Source organism: Uranotaenia lowii, chromosome 2 (genome assembly GCF_029784155.1).
Source record: "Uranotaenia lowii strain MFRU-FL chromosome 2, ASM2978415v1, whole genome shotgun sequence".
In the NCBI taxonomy this organism is placed as follows: domain Eukaryota; kingdom Metazoa; phylum Arthropoda; class Insecta; order Diptera; family Culicidae; genus Uranotaenia; species Uranotaenia lowii.
In genome coordinates, this window is record NC_073692.1 from 188,593,552 (window position 1) to 188,616,189 (window position 22,638).

Here is a 22,638-nt window from a genome sequence, read left to right on the forward strand (position 1 = left end):
TAAATTTCAATTTTTTTTGCCTAGACAGCGTTTCATACCAAATTTCAACATAATTTAGAAGCAAATGCTTTAAAAAAGAAAGAGCAGCACCTGAAGTTTCCAACTACAGTTCAAAGATGTTTTAATAATATTTTCTTAAAATTGATCTCTAGGTTTGTTTTTCAAGATCTGAAAATTTTACTCTTTTTTTATAAGCTTCAAAAAGTTCATAATGATGTCAAAATGTATGTTTTAAAGATATAGACTTCCAGTTTTTTCCCTCTTGCAATGCAAGAAAAGCTACTATTAAATAATTTTTTGTATCTAAATGAAGCAAAATTTTCGTATGCGAACAACCTCTCTTCCTTTTGCTCGATAAATTCTCGATTCATGTAAACAAACTTGTATGGAAGCCCTGATATGTTTTTAAGTTATTCAACGCAATTCATATGGAATTTCCCCCTCCCATCTTAACACTGCAATGCAGACAGGTTTGTAACACCCATAAAAACGTATCTCGTACCCAAATACCTTCCCATGTTTGTAGACATGGCACATTACAACTCAAAGTAATGCCAAACAGTATCTGGCGACTTTTTTGCTGCACATTACTATACTTTTAATTTTTTTTAGCAAAGAGTGTAAATAAAATTCAAATGGATAAGCTGTAACCCAATGAATCAAGGAAAAAAAATGGTTTTTAATAAGAGAAAAAAATATATTTAACCTTCCCATGCCGTTCGCAAAATATCCGTTTCGGGGAAATTTGAGTTGTAGTTTGATTTCGTTCTCCTGGCTGTAAATGTTAACCGATTTTGATGATATTATATTCATTGTGTAGGTAATTTGTTTTTATTACTCAAAATTTTAAAATAAAGTCGATATGTATTACCAAGTTATCAGAAACTGGTTCAGAAAGTAAAAAGTCCGAAAAATCAATTTTATTTTTAAAATGCTCATAACTTTTAACAGCTTTTCTGTATTTAAGTGTTTCATTGATGTTTGAAATCGTCAAGAATCCATCTATCCGACAGTGTATAGATATGTTGGGGTCCAATGAAAGTTTTGACCGCTATCTCAGATCTTCCGGTAGAAAAAAAATCTAACTTCAAAAAAACGTTATCCAATTTTTGCTTTGCTTAGCTGTATTTCATTTCCCAATGAACCGATTTTCAAAACTCAAATTTCAATTTTTTGACGTTAATTTGATCATTATTTTCATAGAACATACTTGGTCTGTCAAAATTCCTAGTTCTTCAGTATATTGGAATGATGATGAAGAGATTTTAAATGTGCGCTTCGGGTCATATTGACCCGAACGGCATGGGAAGGTTAAATTTTGATATTCAACTGAACCACAGCAATTTTCTCTCTTTTGTGATGAGGGTCCTTTTAAAGATTTCAACAAACTGATCTTAACTTCTATTAAGAATCGATTGAAAAGTAGATTTTCAAAAATTGAATGGATCAAAAAAAATCTGTTCATGGTTCGATGGTGGTATGAATATTTTCTATAAATTCATGCAAAAATCAAAAACAACCTAAAAATTTAGATTTTTGCGCCGAGAAGGTTAACAGTTATCAAAGTTTCTTTTGCTTCTATTTTTTAATTTCAATCTTCATTTTAATGCTGATACTCCGGGCAAGTGCAAACGAATTTTACCATAGTTGAACTTTTAGAAAATCTATGAAAAAATTAAAATCCTTAAAACGAATCAATTTTCGTTTGTTGCATAACTAAATCAGTTCTCAACAAACTCTTGTTGAACGTCAAATATGCAAACATGGTGACAAAAAGATATTTCTAATCTAACATTTTTCCCGTTTATTGAGGCAAGTGAAAACACAATGCTTTTTTTTTAATTTTTCATAGATGCGAAAAATAGTGTAATGTTTTAAAATGAATTCAATGTTTGCAACTGTTTGTTTTTTTTTCAAATTTTATTGATAAATCTGAAGTTTTTTTGCACTTTAAGTTTATGTATGATTAGCCCAACAATTTATAGATCAAGAAATGATTTTTAATTTTTTTGTAAACGTTGAACGTTGTGTACTTTCTTAACTAAAAATTATTCCGGGAAATGCATATCCCCACCTTTTTTTATGAAAAAGTGGTTTATTTTATTGATAACTTCCACTAATGCTTGCAAAAAATCAAAAAGTTCTCTGTATTTGGACTTTGAAAACATTAATCCTCTATTTTAAAGGACAGGCTCTTGTTCAGTTTAGTGTCTGTTAATTTTTATCGGATTTAGTTGTTGTTCTGAAAATTTATAAGGCGCTTGATACATTTTCAGTTAAGAACATGTTCAAAAAACGTTTTCGATCTATTTCCGTTGAAAACGTCGTTTTCTTTTTTATCTGTTTTCGATATGCATCAAAACTAACCTTCTGGACGTATTGATTTTAAAATTGTATGTTAATCTTCCCACTTGTTTTTTCAAACGTCCGCAAACAGTCATACCATTATTTCATACTTTTTAGGCAACAATTGCTGCTTTAAATAACACGAAATCAAATTAATTTTAATTTTTAAAAACGTTTAAGATGGTTTTGATTCGATCGGCAAAATATCAATCTTGGTCACATCTAGGCGTCATTCATTAATATGTGCTGTACAAATGAGCTAGGAATCAAGAAGTAAAAAATCACATCTAGGCTTCATATCGCCACCACTTGCATTGAAAATATGCTTGGTTGAGAAATTCGCGCCAAAATATTCTCACTAATCAGTATGCTATGCCATGGTTACTATTCTCTCGTGATGTTTACTCGCGACGCCTCGACCTTGGAGACGAAAAACAAACCGCCCAAAGGAAAGAAAATCTCGAAAAAATGGAAGCCATGACTTTTATTTCATTCAAAAGTATACAAATTTATTTATTACGGCCAATTAATGCCATTTTTTTTTTTTTTTTTTATTCGATATAAACCGATTCGCATGGCTACAGAATATTCTAAAAATAATTTCATTGGAATCGGTTGGGTCATTTTAGAGGAGTAGTACTACAAACACCGTTACAAGAGAATTTTATATAATAGATATATATATATATATATATATATATATATATATATATATATATATATATATATATATATATATATATATATATATATATATATATATATATATATATATATATATATATATATATATATATATATATAGATATATATATATATATATATATATATATATATATATATATATATACATATATATATATATATATATATATATATATATATATATATATATATATATATATATATATATATATATATATATATATATATTTTTTTTTATATTTTAGTAAAAAAGCATCACAAAACAACTTATTTATTTTTCGACCGGGAGTAAATAATAGGTTATGTTCGGCTTTTGTTCAAGTATTGGACAGAAACCGACGATCGATGGACGCTTTAAGAGCGCATCTGCTTCTGACCATAGCACGAATGTTTGATTCCTTGAGAAAGAAATCATAAAAATTCGAAACGTTGATTGAAGAGCACATAAAAAGGGTTGTAGTTCTTGACCGAAAGTCCGAAAGCCGAACATAACCTATAAAACAACTTAGGGACAAGTAAAACGACTTACTCTGGCAACTCCGATTTAGCCGGCAAAACTTCTACTCTCCATAAATTGCATTCACTGAACTAACTAGTTTCGGATTTGGTTTGCCAATGCAATGATGATGGCTCAATGCGCGCTGGCTGCTTAGCTGAAGGGACAAAAACACGCGACCCGGCTCAGACTCCGCTAAACTTCGAGTGTCAGAGCCCCGGTCATGAAAATCTGCTCTCAGAATTGCTGTTTCTGCGGTAGGTCCAGGCTGTTTTGGCAAATGTTGCAAAAATAAAAATGAAAAACTGGCTGCAGCTGTTTGTAACCGGCAAGGCCCAGCTATGGCCAACTACCTTAATGAATAAACCAGTAACTGAGGGCTAGAGCCTGCAATGGGTGACTTTCTCAGTATATTCTAGACGGCCGAATGGCTACTCCAGTGGCTTTGATCTGTGTCACGTTCTAACAACAGCGACTCCGTGTAGTAATCTCTAAGCGGTTCAGCTGTTGTGGGTTGTTGTTTAGGCTCATGCGTTTCAAAATTAAATCATTATTATTCGTGAACTTTTTGACGAAACACTCGCTGAATAAATTATTCTAATCGTCCTTTGGTATACCCATGAGTGTAATGATGCATAAGCTAAATTTTAAGATTTAACCTTAAATCAATATTCTCAAAAAATAATTTAAGAAAAGCTTGGAACTGAATGAAGTTGCATTGAGACAACCGTCATAATTGAACTGATGTTTGCATAAAATACCCATCATTAATCAGAAGTATAGGTGATCTGATTTTTAAGGGGCGCGTCAAATGTCCAATGTTCTTTTTAATGATTTCTTATTTGAAACGGCTTATACCTTAAGGCTTTAAGGAGCTTAAATATCAGATGTTTAACATGAGATTTTTCTGACCTGAAGTACCAACATGAGTCTTAATTAATCGGATTCCATAGAAAAAAAAACTCATTTGTAGCCTCTCACTAAATAATTCATTTCCCCGACAAAAAAAGCTGTCCAAACGCTTCGTACCGATTTTCACGGTCAAAGGAAATTTTCTCCGCGTTGCCTTGGAATGAAAATGTCTCGACGCATTGGGTTTGTTGTTGCCGGCAACCAGCCGGTAAGTGTACGCAACCTTGCTGAAATACTAACTAACATACATCGAAAAAATAAACAGTCCGGCCGTACGTCTGGTATTCGAAGAAAGTCTATTGATTCAGGTTACACACAATTGGTTTCTGTCGGCTGCTAAAGGTCATGGGATTTTGGATAAGTTCCAGAGAAAACACTCAAGGGAACACTAAATAGTTTCTGAAATTGTTTCGGCTACTTTTTAAAATTAATATAAGAATATTAGGATTATTCGAATATTAGAATAAGACAAACTAATATTAGAAAAATCTAATGAATTCTTGACTTTGACTTCATCTAAATTGAACAGTGAATAGGCACTAAAAACCGAAAACTGAAAACTGAAAACTGAAAACTGAAAACTGAAAACTGAAAACTGAAAACTGAAAACTGAAAACTGAAAATTGAAAACTGAAATCTGAAATCTGAAAATTGAAAACTGAAAACTGAAAACTGAAAACTGAAGACTTAAAACTGAAAACTAAAATCTGAAAATTGAAAACTGAAAACTGAAAACTGAAAACTGAAAACTGAAAACTGAAAACTGAAAACTGAAAACTGAAAACTGAAAACTGAAAACTGAAAACTGAAAACTGAAAACTGAAAACTGAAAACTGAAAACTGAAAACTGAAAACTGAAAACTGAAAACTGAAAACTGAAAACTGAAAACTGAAAACTGAAAACTGAAAACTGAAAACTGAAAACTGAAAATTGAAAACTAAAAACTGAAAACTGAAAACTGAAAACTGAAAACTGAAAACTGAAAACTGAAATCTGAAAACTGAAATCTGAAAACTGAAAACTGAAAACTGAAAACTGAAAACTGAAAACTGAAAACTGAAAACTGAAAACTGAAAACTGAAAACTGAAAACTGAAAACTGAAAACTGAAAACTTAAAATTGAAAACTGAAAACTGAAAACTGAAAACTGAAAACTGAAAACTGAAAACTGAAAACTGAAAACTAAAAACTGAAAACCGAAAACTGAAAATTTGAAAATGAGAAAATGAGAAAATGCGAAAATGAGATAATGAGAAAATGAGAAAATACGAAAATGAGAAAATGGGAACATGAGAACATGAGAACATGAGAACATGAGAAAATGAGAATAGGAGAAAATGAGAAAATGAGAAAATGAGAAAATGAGAAAATGAGAAAATGAGAAACTGAGAATGTGAGAAAATGAGAAAATGAGCAAACGAGAAAATGAGAAAATGAGAAAATGAGAAAATGAGAAAATGAGAAAATGAGAAAATGAGAAAATGAGAAAATGAGAAAATGAGAAAATGAGAAAATGAGAAAATGAGAAAATGAGAAAATGAGAAAATGAGAAAATGAGAAAATGAGAAAATGAGAAAATGAGAAAATGAGAAAATGAGCACATTTTCATATGTGATGAAAGAAATTAGAGAAACATGAACTATCAAAGAACGAAAGAACATAAGCCGTAAATATCATGAAAATTTCGAAAAAGATACAACGGCTCACCGACAGGACTTGAACCTGCAATCTCCGCTTCGGTACAACGGCGCGTTAGCCAATTCCACCACGGTGAACGTGATGGAACCGGCGAACACGAGCAATCGAGCTCTGCCGATCAACTGCTGGACCTTCTATCGAAACACCATGTATATCCCGCATGTGATCTTTCCCTCTATTGATCTCTCTTGTTTCTCTAACCCCACCCATCGACTCGGGATTTTAGCCGAGCGAGCACATGGTCGATTGCTTCGGGTTTGCCGCAACTTACGGTCAGATGAAGAAGCAATCAGTGCCGCTCAAGGTTCCGAGCAGACCAGTTACACAGGGAGGTGTTGCTCTGTTGAAATCAATACTGATGTTATGAAATCGCTTGGTACATCTTTGTACCTGAAAATGATCACATTTTCATATGTGATGAAAGAAATTAGAGAAACATGAACTATCAAAGAACGAAAGATCACAACGGTTCCATCACGTTCACCGTGGTGGAATTGGCTAACGCGCCGTTGTACCGAAGCGGAGATTGCAGGTTCAAGTCCTGTCGGTGAGCCGTTGTATCTTTTTCGAAATTTTCATGATATTTACGGCTTATGTTCTTTCGTTCTTTGATAGTTCATGTTTCTCTAATTTCTTTCATCACATATGAAAATGTGATCATTTTCAGGTACAAAGATGTACCAAGCGATTTCATAACATCAGTATTGAGAAAATGAGAAAATGAGAAAATGAGAAAATGAGAAAATGAGAAAATGAGAAAATGAGAAAATGAGAAAATGAGAAAATGAGAAAATGAGAAAATGAGAAAATGAGAAAATGAGAAAATGAGAAAATGAGAAAATGGGGAAATAAGAAAATGAGAAAATGTGAAAATGAGAAAATGAGAAAATGAGAAAATGAGAAAATGAGAAAATGAGAAAATGAGAAAATGAGAAAATGAGAAAATGAGAAAATGAGAAAATGAGAAAATGAGAAAATGAGAAAATGAGAAAATGAGAAAATGAGAAAATGAGAAAATGAGAAAATGAGAAAATGAGAAAATGAGAAAATGAGAAAATGAGAAAATGAGAAAATGAGAAAATGAGAAAATGAGAAAATGAGAAAATGAGAAAATGAGAAAATGAGAAAATGAGAAAATGAGAAAATGAGAAAATGAGAAAATGAGAAAATGAGAAAATGAGAAAATGAGAAAATGAGAAAATGAGAAAATGAGAAAATGAGAAAATGAGAAAATGAGAAAATGAGAAAATGAGAAAATGAGAAAATGAGAAAATGAGAAAATGAGAAAATGAGAAAATGAGAAAATGAGAAAATGAGAAAATGAGAAAATGAGAAAATGAGAAAATGAGAAAATGAGAAAATGAGAAAATGAGAAAATGAGAAAATGAGAAAATGAGAAAATGAGAAAATGAGAGAATGAGAAAATGAGAAAATGAGAAAATGAGAAATTGAGAAAATGAGAAAATCAGAAAATGAGTAAATAAAAAAAGAGAAAATAAAAAATATGAGAAAATAAGAAATTGTGAAATTGAGAATATGATATAATAAGAAAATAATACAATGAAAAAAATGAGAAAATGAGAAAATGAGAAAATGAGAAAATGAGAAATTGAGAAAATGTGAAAATGAGGAAATGAGAAAATGAGAAAATGAGAAAATCAGAAAATGAGAAAATGAGAAAATGAGAAAATGAGAAAATGAGAAAATGAGAAAATAAGAAATTGAGAAAATGATAAAATGAGAAAATGAGAAAATGAGAGAATGAGAAAATGAGAAAATGAGAAAATGAGAAAATGAGAAATGAAAAAATGAGAAAATGAGAAAACGAGAAAATGAGAAAATGAGAAAATGAAAAAATGAGAAAATGAGAAAATGAGAAAATGAGAAAATGAGAAAATGAGAAAATTAGAAAATGAGAAAATGAGAAAATGAGAAAATGAGAAAATGAGAAAATGAGAAAATGAGAAAATGAGAAAATGAGAAAATGAGAAAATGAGAAAATGAGAAAATGAGAAAATGAGAAAATGAGAAAATGAGAAAATGAGAAAATGAAAAAATGAGAAAATGAGAAAATGAGAAAATGAGAAAATGAGAAAATGAGAAAATGAGAAAATGAGAAAATGAGAAAATGAGAAAATATGAAAATGAGAAAATGAGAAAAAGAGAAAATGAGAAAATGAGAAAATGAGAAAATGAGAAAATGAGAAAATGAGAAAATGAGAAAATGAGAGAATGAGAAAATGAGAAAATGAGAAAATGAGAAAATGAGAAAATGAGAAAATGAGAAAATGAGAAAATGAGAAAATAAGAAAATGAGAAAATGAGAAAATGAGAAAATGAGAAAATGAGAAAATGAGAAAATGAGAAAATGAGAAAATGAGAAAATGAGAAAATGAGAAAATGAGAAAATGAGAAAATGAGAAAATGAGAAAATGAGAAAATGAGAAAATGAGAAAATGAGAAAATGAGAAAATGAGAAAATGAGAAAATGAGAAAATGAGAAAATGAGAAAATGAGAAAATGAGAAAATGAGAAAATGAGAAAATGAGAAAATGAGAAAATGAGAAAATGAAAAAATGAAAAAATGGGAAATTGAGAAAATTAGAAAATGAGAAAATGAGAATATTAGAAGATTTGAAAATTAGCAGATTCAAAAATTAGAAAATCAGAAAATTTGAAAATTTTAAAATGGGAAAATTAGAAAATAAGAAAATAAGAAAATTAGAAATTCAGAAAATTAGTAAATAAGAAAATGAGAAAGTGAGAAAATGAGAAAATGAGAAAATGAGAAAATGAGAAAATGAGAAAATGAGAAAATGAGAAAATGAGAAAATGAGAAAATGAGAAAATGAGAAAATGAGAAAATGAGAAAATGAGAAAATGAGAAAATAAGAAAATGAGAAAATGAGAAAATGAGAAAATGAGAAAATGAGAAAATGAGAAAATGAGAAAATGAGAAAATGAGAAAATGAGAAAATGGGAAAATGAGCAAATGAGAAAATAAAAAAAAGAAAAATGAGGAAATAAGAAATGATAATTCATAAATGCGAAAACGAGAAATGAGAAATGAGAAATGAGAAATTAGAAATGAGAAATGAGAAATGAGAAATGAGAAATGAGAAATGAGAAATGAGAAATGAGAAATGAGAAATGAGAAATGAGAAATGAGAAAATGAGAAATGAGAAATGAGAAATGAGAAATAAGAAATGAGAAATGAGAAATGAGAAATGAGAAATGAGAAATGAAAAATGAGAAATGAGAAATGAGAAATGAGAAATTGAGATATGAACTGACAGTTGAGACCAGGCTTCATTTTGCTCATCTTGACCAAAAGGAGACAGTGAACTTGTTCGCTCCGAATAATTGTGAGGTTATTTTTAATGAGCATTTCATCCTCCGCTGCTGAGAGAGCGGGGAGGAATTTTTTCTCAAACGAATGATCACTCTTCTACTGACTGAGCATAGTTTCGCTATTCTCATTGCTCCTGGGAGAAAAAGAAATTCAAATTGCATATGAAATTTGATAGTTTCACCAAATCACGTGGACAGCTTTAATGTGAGATTTGACCGTCCTCTTTCTACGTGGAATTATGGAATATTGGCCTCTGAATTTGTCAACCTGGTGTATTGTTTGGGACGTTTAACAATTCTGGCATGCTTTTGTATCTCATTTTGTAAACAAAGAGGTAATTAAAGATTGACACGTTGATTTCTCATTATTTTCAGCATTTCAGCATTTACAACTTTGTTCGGTCGTTGATTTCTCAGCCAGTTACTGAGAAGCTAATGAACATTTCTCTGTGCGGAAATGAGATTGGGTGACTGCGCGATTGAAATGATCTTCAACAAAATGTGGGTTGCTTGATCGTTTAAAGTGCGAGAAAGCATGTTTCTCCCAGGCGTTTGACAAGGAGATGAGAAAAATTGAGCAAAAATCAAGAGAATCGCAGAAGCCTGGTTGAGACTTGAAAAATAAGAAATTAACCGAAGTTTAGAATTAAGATTACAGCTTTGAAATTTAGGTTAGAGAATTGATAATCCAGAAACCAAAATTTGCATGGTTTGGGAATGTCCTCTAGTTCTTAACCTTGCTTAATATTTCTTTCCATATATGATTGCATCATGTTTTGTATATCTGTACTGTAAATTCCCATCTTATCAATTTGCAATGAGTCTATTTTATTTAAAGTCCGTCAAAATGCATAAAATTGAACACATTGCGAATGCAACCTGGCTCCGGTAACCAAGCAAACAATGTCTTTCTTGTGGATTTTTTTTCATCCAAATCATCATTTATTAGTCGATTCACAAAAGAGATCAACCGTATCTAACCCTGAATTTGTTTTGCCCAAACATGACATGTTTGTTGTCTAGCCTTTGGTTCAGCATCTTTCAAATTTTCTGTCCAATTGCCCAAGTGAACCGTTTATCAGGCGATCCATTTTGTTTTTTGCCAGTCCACTATAAGTTGTATTATTTTTATCTGCTCAATCCAGTTAGTTGCTCGGACTAAAAGCCGCCCGATGAATGGCACGTGAGTGGATTCATACTTACCGAGCAGAGTCAACCTTAATGGGAGCAGGTTTTTCGGTTCGGACTTTTGGCAGTGAGTGGCGCGTTTCGATTTTGAACTTCACCATTGTTCAAAGTCACAGACAGCAAAGTCCGACCTTCTAGAGTGCCTTTTTTTACCCAGTCAACCCACGACGATGTGAACGTGTGGTTCCGTTTTTTTTACCTCTCATCTTTCGATGGACTTCAAGCCAGGGTAGGGGGCGGTCGCCGATTGCATTCAATCATTCATGATAAGTTCGGAAAAAATAAACCGGACGAATTTGGCTTTGCCATCACCTTGACAGTTCCGATACCTACATCTGTACGAGTTAGTACAATGCCGGCACCCCCAACAGGTTAGGAAATTTACGAGAAAAACTTAGTAGTTTGTGCAACTGCTTCGAGCCACCAGATTAAGAAGCCTGCAGAAAAAAATAATCCTTTTTTGGGCTTGACAATCAAAAAGAGAAACAAAAAGCAAACCGGACTTAAGAGGTCATACGACAAATCGGCACGATAAGAACACGCGAAAAGTTGAAAGTAGTAAAAGTCAAACTTTGAGCAAAGGTCGTACTTGTGTTGTGACAAGAAGCCCGGTATCGGATTTTTTTAAAAAAGTACATATTAGACTGCCCCAAATTTGTATGGGAAATTCAAAACCTGTAAAATGTTATGCGCTGCAGGCTAAAATTGATCCTAGGCCTAGTGCAAGATCTCTCGCAAAATTTGGGCCAGATCGGATCACGGGAAGGGGTCGCTAAACAAGCCTGAAGTTTGTATGGGATTTTGAGACATTTTGTTGGGAAAAAACATAAAAAACCAGTTTTTCATCAATAACTTTGGTTTCCTTCGGCCGATTTCTTTTAAAAACAAGTTTTCTTTAAGGTCAAATTATAACAAATATTTTATTCGAAGACTGCAAATCGATTTGAGTTAAAATAAAAAAGTTTTAGGCTTCAAAAATGGGCTAATTTTTAAAGGGTGGTCATTATCAAGGTTAATGCTGCGTCGAAATGTTCGAACGTCCCGACTCATTATTAATCATTCTTAGCTTTGCATGATTTGCTCGAATAATGTTGCTGGATCATATTATGCAAAACTACTACTCTGTTTACGACCTATTGTTTTATCATTCTCTTATTGCTTTGAAAACTTGAACAAAGTTGTCAAATTCATTTTTTTTTCTTGTAAAATGAAAACTTCAAATGGAAACCCAGATATTTAATCTCTTTTTTAGAACAATTTCAAGAAAAAAACCGACTTCTCTGAAAATTTGCCACATCATAGTTAAGACTCTCCCTTCCCAATGCACTGTTTGGGAAAAAATCGATCGGAGTGACGAGAACAACTTTTTTTTAAGATTAACATATAGGCAAAATTTTCAGGTTCTCAAAAATATTTTTTGTAAAAACTTAAAATTTTACATTTTTGAGCTTAGAAGTTTTAAGATTCATCAATAAAAAACTTAAAAAATGACCGCTTCTTATGATCTCGTTGATGAATGCATACTTCACATTCAGATGCTCCATCCGTTGATGGGTCCGCGGCTAATCCAGGTACTGGATGCATGGGATGCATTTTTTCCTCCAATAACGTGAAATGAGTGCTGATCACACCCAATTCATCCAGGAAGTTTGTTAACCACAAATCTTCCTTCACCGCATGGCACAAAGCTCCAATTTCAGCTTCGATCGATGACAGACTGAGCGTCTGCCGATGTTTCGTTGACCACGAAATTAGATTCCCAAAGATCATGTATGCATGATCCGATAAAGAGTAATCATCGGCATATTCTGCATCTGCATATCCGATAAGTGTTTCCAGTTTCGCGTTTCTGCGGTATACCAACGCCATATCGGTCTGACGTCGAAGGTATCGCAGAATACGCTCAGGCCATGCCAATGCCTAACAGCTGGGCTGGCCTGGTATTTACTCAGTGCGCTAACCGCTGCACAAATATCTGGTCTCGATGATGTCGCCAGATACTGCAAACAACCTATCTACTCTTTGAACGGCTTTTCGATGATAGGCTCACCATTGCGTTGTTCATCTGCGTTCATCGAACATTCGTGCCAGAAACAGAATGGGTTTCTTGTAACAAGAGATAAGCTATTCGCTCTCCAAATCTCGCTCTCATCCGGGACTGCTTGATAGCTGCTGAGTGCGCTAACCGCAGCACTGATGATCGGCCTCGAAATCGCAAACAACCGATCAAATCGTTCCACTTTTCGTTCCACTGCTTCAACGCTTCGGGCTCTCCAAAAAGGCGGAGAGCAACGTTCAGCAGCATGAGTCCGTTCTGGCTCTGATGCGTTGTTGAAGTTGCTGGCAACTAACCGTCGCCCAAAACATCTTCTCCAAAGCCACAGAAAAATCGTTCTGTCACGCGTACTGATCGCAGCGTAGCTCCTCATCACGAGAGTTATCCTCTCGGCAAACAGCTTCTCTAATCTCCGATACGGGCTGATCCTCCATCTGGAGCATTCGTACCTGACCAATCCCGGTTGCAGATCCCGAGAGTCCTTCTCCCGGGCGTCGGAAATGAAACCATGCTGCTAACCTAAGCACAGCTCGTGTCGGCATCGAGAGTAACCCTCTCGGAATTCGACTTCCCAGCCTCGAGCTCCAGTGGCCCCTCCTGGATGAGCTGGAAAATCTTGTGGCCTCTGCTCTGGTGGTCCTCTGCGCTTAGATCAGTTCATAATTGCTGACCACAGCGCACAACCAAAGCACGAGAGTAACGCTCTCGGCTATCAGCACCACCCAATGAATCCGGGGTGTTGCTGCAGCTGGACCTGTTCATCTCTGCGCAGCCTGGTTGCGGATCCTGAGGGCAGAAACACAGTGCACGCGAGCGAGCGAGCGAGCGATTTTTGAATTTCGCGCGAACATTTTTCAGGATTGTTCACAGTGCACGCGACGAACGGGATGCGATTTACACTGAGAAAAAAAAATTATGGATAGGAATGGAAAGAATATTTATGTAAATCAATTTATAGGGAATTGAGAGAATAATTTTCAAAAGGTTATTTTTGTCTAAATCATTTTGAAATATTATTATTATTGTTAATAGTTTATTATAGAGGTTAAGATTTTATTTCCGAAGCACTTAAATGTAAGATAAATTTGTTCTAGAGACATATTTATTATTTAATTTTATCGTTATCCTTGCTCATGTTACAGATTGAACAAGTAAAATTTACCTTTTTCTGGATATAAATGTTCTGTGCTCAGCAGTTGAGCGTTTTCTTTGCTTACAGATGTAAGGATGCCAACAATTTTTCTAGGGGTTTACATTGTGAGTCCAAGCAAATGATTTTTATCTGGCAGCTGCATTTCTTTTCCAGTCGACATATTTTGAACTGTCTAATCATGATTATAGTAATTTAAGATGAAGGGAAATGATAAATACCCATTTTTGCAGCTAGTCCTCCAAAATTTAAATTTGGTATAATTATTTTTCAGCTAATCTACTCTTGTTTTAAATATTTAAAAAAAAATCCATATATCAAATTATCTAGAAAAGTTATTTTATTTGTTCTTAAATAAAGGAGTATTTGTTTTTAGAAGAAAATTATTTTTTATAAACCATCTTATTTATTTTGGCATCCAAATTTCACGTTCTTAAATTATTCAAGCAAATAAAAACGGTATGAAAAAAATTAGGATCGTGCGAGACCTGATGACCACTCAATTTGTCAGCGGAATCTCCAAAAAGGTTTCAAATAATTATAGAAAAAAAACACGCGCCTGTATATGGAATCTTATGCAGCTTGGTGAAAAAATAAATTCACAATGTTTAAATTTTCCCCCGAAGTAATGTGTTTTTTTCAGCACAAAGAGCATTCAACATTTCAAATTCATCGTGTCGCAAAATAATACTTATTTCTCTTCCGAAATTGCTGGTCACCATTTCGTCCATATACTGGACAATCGACAGTTATATGCTGGAAAAACATTATCATAATTGAAATTGACCTCTGCTTCGAATTTATTTAAAAAGTTAGTCGAAGAAATTCGTTTTTTTATTATTCAAAAATAACGCGATATATTTTCAAATAAAACTGCAGAGAAATAATCTCAGTGCAGGTTCATATGAAGTTTGGGTGAACCAAAACAAAGTATTCACGCGACTGCTGTGACGGATAATTTTCCAAATGGTATTGTCAATTGCACGAATTTTTAGACTATTAAGAGAATCTGATTTGACAGATAACAATTCCGCACTCACTAACACCATCACATTCTTTATATAAACTATCATGTGCTAAAAATTGAAAAGGGACTATATGAAAAAAGGACCAACATCAGAGTTCACTTACTTCAAATTATTTCTACCAAAAAATCAACTTTCATACGCACCGTTGCCGTCTTTAACAAACTGCGCAGATTGCACCTATTTAGACCCCCGTGCAAATAATTTGCGCGCAGTAAAATTTGCTCCCAGACCTATACATAGACAATGACACATATCGATATTCTTTACATCTTTGGATAAAATTGAAGTAAAAACAATTGCGACTGGTGTGTCAGTAAAAATTGTCAGTGAATCCATAATTGTTTGGCTAATTTTTCAGTAATTCGAAAAACGCCCGAAATGCATGATTTATTTGTTCCACTTACATTCTTGTACCCGAATGTACAGAATGCAATCTGTTTTCTGTTCGTTTCTTTTCATTTGTTGATCGGTAAATTTTTGTTATTAAACTCCTTGGTTCGCATTTCATAATAATTTTCGCCAAAACAATAACGATTATGCCGTTTAGAAATGTGATTCGAAAATCAAAAGCGAGCAACGGCTGATTTGAAAAACTAACACAGGTTGTCTATGTGTGCGTCAGTGGGAAAATATTTCTGCGTGAAAATTATTTGCACAGGTGTCTAAATAGGTGCAATTTCCGCAATATTTCGCGCGAGTAGCACGAATCGCGTCGCTTGCACTGTGAACGGTCTCACAGTTTTCAACGTGCTCAAATGAGGTGCGATTCTTCGCGCGAATCGTTCGCTCGCTCGCTCGCGTGCACTGTGTTTCTGCCCTAAAACTCCTCCCGGCCGTCGGACGTGAGCTCATGCTTGCCAACCGCAGCGTGGCTCTTGACGGCATCGAGAGGAACCCTCTCGGTACTCGACCTCTGACGGAAACTCCTGGCTGGCCTGGGACATCTCGCTGGCTGGACTCTGCGCTGGCGATCCTTTGGCTGCTGCTTAACTCTCTCCGGTGGTCCTCCGGCTCGTCTCTGGGCTGATTTGTCCCTCTGCACTGGCTGCTGCAGAACTTGCTAACCGCAAGTCGAATACACTTGAGAGTATCCCTCTCACTAACTCATATTTTTCCAATCCAGACGTATCTGGGCCCATAACCTGTTGAAAACGCAGGTTTCAGTGGTGGAATATAGTTATCTTAATTCATATTTCGTCAGTCTAGTCATTGCATAGCTACAAAATTCATTAGCGATTTCTATTGTCGCACTCTCCAATTATCATATTCCCTATCCAGGAAAGTACTCATTTCTGAATGAGTAATCCGATAAATCTACTCATTCTTATCTGAAAACACTGCAGTGTTACTGTTAACCACAGTTTGAGTAGGGTTGCTTTACAGTGTGATGTTGTAAACATTTGTACTGCATTTATCATCATCATCTGTCATCAGCAATCATCAATCCATAGTTCTCAATTGCGAATTGATGAAAACGAACAGTACCAAAACAAACTTTTTCGGTTGTGCAGATAGGACAGATTTTCATCTGAAGCAGCATCTAAAATCTTTAGGATCAACAGATATATTTATGTTCTGAATGGATCGTGATTATTGGTTATCACGAAATTACTAATATTTGTCCAATAACTAATGTTAATCCAGTAATTATATGTTAAGAAAGACGCACATGTGCCAAAATCGAACGGTTTTTAGAAACAACATTACCTTTTAATTTTCGTTATTACAGGTCCAATTTAATTTAGACAAACACCATAAATACGTTTTTATGTTCAGAAATGGTGATAAAATGCAACAATAAAAACAAAAGCTTTTTTAAAAATTTACAAACTTCTCAAAAATGACAAAAAGATGATAAATTAAAAAAGTTAAAAAACACATTTCAACAAAAGACTGAACATGACAAAGAACAACTAAAAAGTGATGGAGAATGACAAAAACAGCAAATATGACAAATGTAAACAAACATTGTAAACAAAACAAAAAAGTGCAAAATGTATCAAAACATGATCAAAATAATAAAAATATTGATACAAACGGTCGGAAATTGACTCAAAATACCGTTTTTGGTTATAATAATAGCTATTTTCTAAAAATATCTGAAAAAAAAGTCGCGAAAAATAAAACCGTTCGATTTTGGCAACATTCGATTTTGGCAACATTCGATTTTGGCAACACAAAATCCTCGAAGAAATTTTGTTTATTTCGCGTCTGCGTCTGAGATACAAGCCTCCAAACTTCCAATCGTGTTATATTGACACTTAAGAGCGTAATCGATGCAGTGATTCTCTAAAATTTAATTTAGCTGCACTATGGGAGTTCTTGAGGGTGAACTTGAAATATTGTTAAAACATGAGTAAAAAAGGAAAAAAAAAACAGTATTTTTTTCGAAAGACAATAAAATTATAAATAATGTAACTTCAGAATACTAATAGCGAACAAGTTATGAATGTTATGTATTGTGGTAAACGTAGGGTTGCCATCCGTTCCGCAAAAGCGGGACATGTCCCGCTTTTTTGTTGAATGTCCCGCTGTCACGCTTTTTCCTTCAAATGTCCCGCTTTTTATTTCTTCGAAAACTTCTACAAAGTTTACTGACTTACACTGGAAAAAATTAAATTTAAGTTTCAATTTGAATTCATTAGTTCAACCCGGAATATCTTTGAAATACGTCTTTTTCTCTAAATAAGCAGTATTTTTCATAGTTTCATATAAGACAATACAAAATAACTCTAAACCTCTAAGCATTACAGTAAAATTCTGATTCAGTTAAACGTTTTTGGAGCATGTTAAAGAAAATATTGTTTAAGATGCTTCCAAATTAGTTTAGAGTATCAAATTACAGAGATTATTTTTTTCGCAGGAATCTAAATTAAATTGCCATATATTATACAGCAACTGTTTCGACTCAATTGTCCAAATTATACAAAGGATGAGGTTTTTTTGAGTTTTCAAATTTTTAAACAAATTTCAAACAAACACATTTCTATACAAATTACAAAAAGGTTTTTAACGCGGTATTGTCCGCCGTTTACATGTACGACTTGATGTATTTTCTCTCGAATAACGTGTTAATTCGCTAGATCCGTGGAAAATAACGGTGTATATAGCAAAAAGCCGTGAAAATAGAAGTCATGAAGAAAAACTGAGCAAAATCAACAGCGTTAATAAAAACCTTAGAGTACTTTCTATGAACAACTTTGTTTGATGGTATACGTATTAGTTTGGTTATACAATTAAGCTTTTTCAAGAGTTTCTCAAATGTCCCGGTTTTTTCGGCTGTGTCCCGCTTTTTTTCGAAAAATGTCCCGCTTTTTCTGAAAGTATCTGGCAAGCCTAGGTAAACGTTATAAATTAAGCTTCCAAAAACATATGGTGTTGCGTCACTTAAGAGTCAAGAATAAGCGATAAAGCATGAATGAAGTAAGAAAATAGGATAAAAATCGTACTGCAATTTTTAAATGCGATCTTTTTGAAAGTTATAGAGGGCGTAACACGCAGAAATAAACGTTGGATTGTTGACAAAATTATAGTATTTTTGTCCGTTTGCTTGTAGGGAAATTTTTCATAGTGGCATAGCGGCTTGGCTTGTGATATAGCTCAGTTGGCAAGTCAGTTGCTTCCTGAGCCGATGTCCGTGAGTTCGAGCCCAAGAGTAAACATCGATCACAGTTGTACCGGATAAGTTTTTCAATGACTGTCCGCCAACTGCATCGTTGATATAAGTCGCGAATGACATAAAGATGTTAAAACGACTATAATCGAAACAAAAAAAAATGATCGGCTTATTAAGGATTTTTTTTCATGGATGATTCGTCCCATGGCTAATTAAGGAGAGATTCCCTGAAAGGATGGATTATTCTTGGTTATTTCACTTTAGCGATCAGTATGGTGGAAGATTTTAGTTTTTGGTTTTTTACCAGGATGAAAGTAATTTCAGGCAATACATTTGGCAAAAAGTAAAGTTTTAGTATTTTACGCTTAAATAAAAGAATGATCCATATTACACTGTAGGTAATATCACTAAACAGGTCAGTAATAGGCACCCGTTCGTGATGAGCTGATTAATTAATTCTGATGGCCTGGATGCATAACTACTTACATCAAACACCACGATGCAACGACGAGCGTTGAACTCCAATAATGGTTTTTAACGCGATTAAGAAGCAGTTTGTTACTTCTCAATGAACTCATCTTTTCTTGGTGAAAGAGATAGTGTTTAAATATAGTATAGGTACACCCATAGAAGAGGTTGCAAAAATCCAATGCCTATTTAGCATATCTCTGTGCCGATAATGCGCTGAAATGTGCACTGTGCCGAAGACGGTATGTTTGAAAAACCGAAACTGGCATAAGGCCTCGGCTCCCAACCAAAATGATGACCACTACATTCAAGCGAAACAAGAAAAACATTTTATGGGATTGCTTTCCTATTGGATAATTCATCCCAGAAACAAGAAAATAAAAATTAAAACCACAGCGCCGTAGTGAGAATCGAACTCAAATTACCAATCATATCGTCTTGCCAGTCCGACATTTTAACCAGTGTACTATTCGAGCTTCATGCAGGACGAGGGTTATTTGTCGTAGGCTTTCTGTCACCGATCAATCACAAAACAAACGCACAACGGCGGCTTTCCGGCGTTTGGCCTCCTTTCAATGCATTCCTTTGTCTTGCGATGGAAACGGGAAAGGGAACGGGAGTGAAGGAACGGGAAACCCATTGAATGAGAACTGTGCTTTGCTTACTGCCTGCTATTACATACACACGCTACATATACACAGCTGCCAAAGCCGGGTAGCTTGGCCGTTGGAAGAAATATTTTTTTGTTGCTTTTGCTACATACACACGCACAGCTTAGCCGTGGTTGTTTGCCGGTGAATTGAATTGAAGGAATGTTTTTGTTGTTGCTTTTACTACATACACACGCACAGCTCTGCCGTGGTTGTTTGCCGGCGGATTGAATTGAAGGAATATTTTTGTTGTTGCTTTTGCTACACACGCACAGTTCTCGGTTCGCTGGCTGCCTGGTTTTGGCCGGTATTTATTTCCATCCTTCTTCGTCTTGTGATGCGATATGGAGGGACGTGAATTCGTTTTTATTTTGTTTCTTTCAGACATACGCAATTCGGTTAACTTGGGAGGTTAATGCCGGTGGGAGCAAATCGAATCAGCACCGGTCGCGTTATCTTCTTGTACCAATGATGTTTTGTACCAATGATGCCTCCATTGGCACAGAGGCTGAATTGTGGGTGTACCTACTGTGGTTCTCTGCTGTATTGCTTTATCTCAAACTCTATCAGCTCTATTTATAGATGGAAGTGTTTTAAATAATTGTTTTTTTTTCATTTAAGAGATTGGTTTAAAATTTAAAACGTAGATTGATTATTACTAACAAACATGCAAGTTGTCCCTTTTCATGCGGTCTGCTGAATCTGACCCCCGTCGTGTTTTGACAAGCACACACCCCAGCGCAAGGTAGACCTTTACCCTTTAATTGGTAGTAGCGACCAAAATTTATGTTAACTCCATTACCTTCACTAAATAAGTAGTTACTTCTTACATGCATACAAAGAAGTAGCTGCCCGGGTTAAGTTGTTTCACTTTCGAACGATTTGTCATAAGTTAGTAGGTAGGTATTGCACAAATGCCCGGGCCAAGAGCTTGGAGACGGACGTCATGGCTTCAATTAATATGCGCGCCAAGACGGCAAGGTCGACGCATTCGTGCGATTTGAATTGTTGTTTAAGTAAATGTTATTATCACGGTGCTGCTACCTGAACGAAACAGCCGAACGAACGAGTGACGAACGCATTCGAGCACGTGTAAAGTGTAAATGCGATAATTATGCGCACCGGTGCATTCTTAGTTGCAAACGGTCAACTCATACGCTGACCTTTTCCACAGTAATCGAGGGACAGAGATTTATTAATGAATTACATAAATGGAGCTACCTGGTCATATTTATTGTACTTGAGCCAATTTGCTGAAATAATTGATGCAAATTTGTTTTGTTCCGTATTAAAATCGAACGGAACTGCCGTTTTTTGACGGACATCATTTTATAGGTCTTTTTAACAAGCTTGGTTCACCATTTTGTTCAAAAACGTTCACAACATTTCAACAGGATTCATGTTAGGGTTAATGATGGCCACACGATTGGTTGAGATCGTGTACCTAGATGAAAAAAGCTGCTATTTTCTACGCTGTTTGGTTTGGGAAATTGAGTTGCTGAAGGATGTTTGTCATTCTGACTCGTTTTTAGCATGGATTCTTCCAGGTTCTTGCAAAAAATGATGATTTTATCATCAGCAATCACAATACCAATTTTCCACCTTAATTTTTCTACTTCTACTTCTACTTTATTGTATTGCTTGTAAGTTCCAACTTGGCTTGAATTTGAAATGTTCCATAACAATTCATTGAACTCGCTTTTTAATCAAATACACTTTCTATCTTCAAGTTGATGCAAAAATATGCAGCTCTTAATTTTAATTGATTCTTGTTGTCTAAGTCTATCCAGTTAAAGTTTTGCATCTGACTAAATTTATAAGAATGTATTTTAAAATATAATTAATAATTGCTGAAACACATTTCGAAAAATTAATTATTGATAGTGTAACGAAAAGTGCCGTTCATAATTGTATAGAAATTGGAAGCAAGCGCACTGTCACTGTCATTTTTTGTTTCGATTTTGGTCGTTTTACCACCTTTACACACCATCTTCTGGATACCCTCGAAGGATGGATGCTTAGTATAAAATAAATAGAATAGAATAGAATAGAACCTCTCGTTCTACAGCAGGCCCGTGGGAAGAACTTCTCCATGGGGATGTTTTTGGAAAATCAAATTTAGCTAGAAATAATAACAATACCAAAAATGCATAATAAGAAAGCAAATCGATTTCTAAAAGCATTTTCCTACTCATGACCATCGCACATACTCGGAAAAATAATAAATTTTACTGATACAGTTCATACAAATCATAATTAAAGTTTCGAATCAAATCTTTCTCCGGTGAGTCATACATAAATTATTGAAAATAATGTTCCCTATTTTGAACTATAAATTAAGTTGAAGATCAATTTTTGACAGTCTAGTATGAAAAATATAAATCAATATTTCCGAAACTCCATAAAACTACAATTTAGTACAAAACCAGTATAAAAAGCTTCGGAAACTCTACGGTAATGTCTTGAATTTGAAAAAAAATCAAGATTTTAAATGTGAAGAAAATTTTAAATTGTAAAGAAAAAAATATCCATTTTGACAACCTCAAGAGAATTTCTTATGATGCTTATGCTTATGCTTATGATATGCTTATGATACGTACACAGCCAGGTCTTGTCAGCATCCCGGTGAATAGTAAAAATACATTTACTATTCATCTTATCATGGCCGGGCCCACTGTGCAGTATGGGACGCAGAGACGACTGGTACCAGGGGAGGAAGAAACGTGGACAACAGTACCATACGTTCCCATGTTTATTTGATATTAATTCGTTGGGAGCATAGCTGCCAAAATATTTCTATGCTCCCTGGTGTTGGGCCTTGCGATTCTTCCTTCAGGGGATGGAAATGAGGTTTTTCTACATAAAGTTCAAAATTTAACAATACAATACTTAAAGAAATTCTTCTTTAACCATCATACACTGTTTAATTCTGGATCCTTGTACCTTCATCTCAGGTCATCGACCATGGTTAT

The 22,638-nt window shown here is 34.4% G+C and overlaps 1 protein-coding gene across 1 annotated transcript in view; it reads left to right on the forward strand.

The window, feature by feature from the left end:
• LOC129748297 (protein gustavus) overlaps nt 1-22,638 on the forward strand; it is a 738,224-nt gene that overhangs the window by 52,616 nt on the left and 662,970 nt on the right. The gene's annotated exons all lie outside the window — the stretch shown is intronic.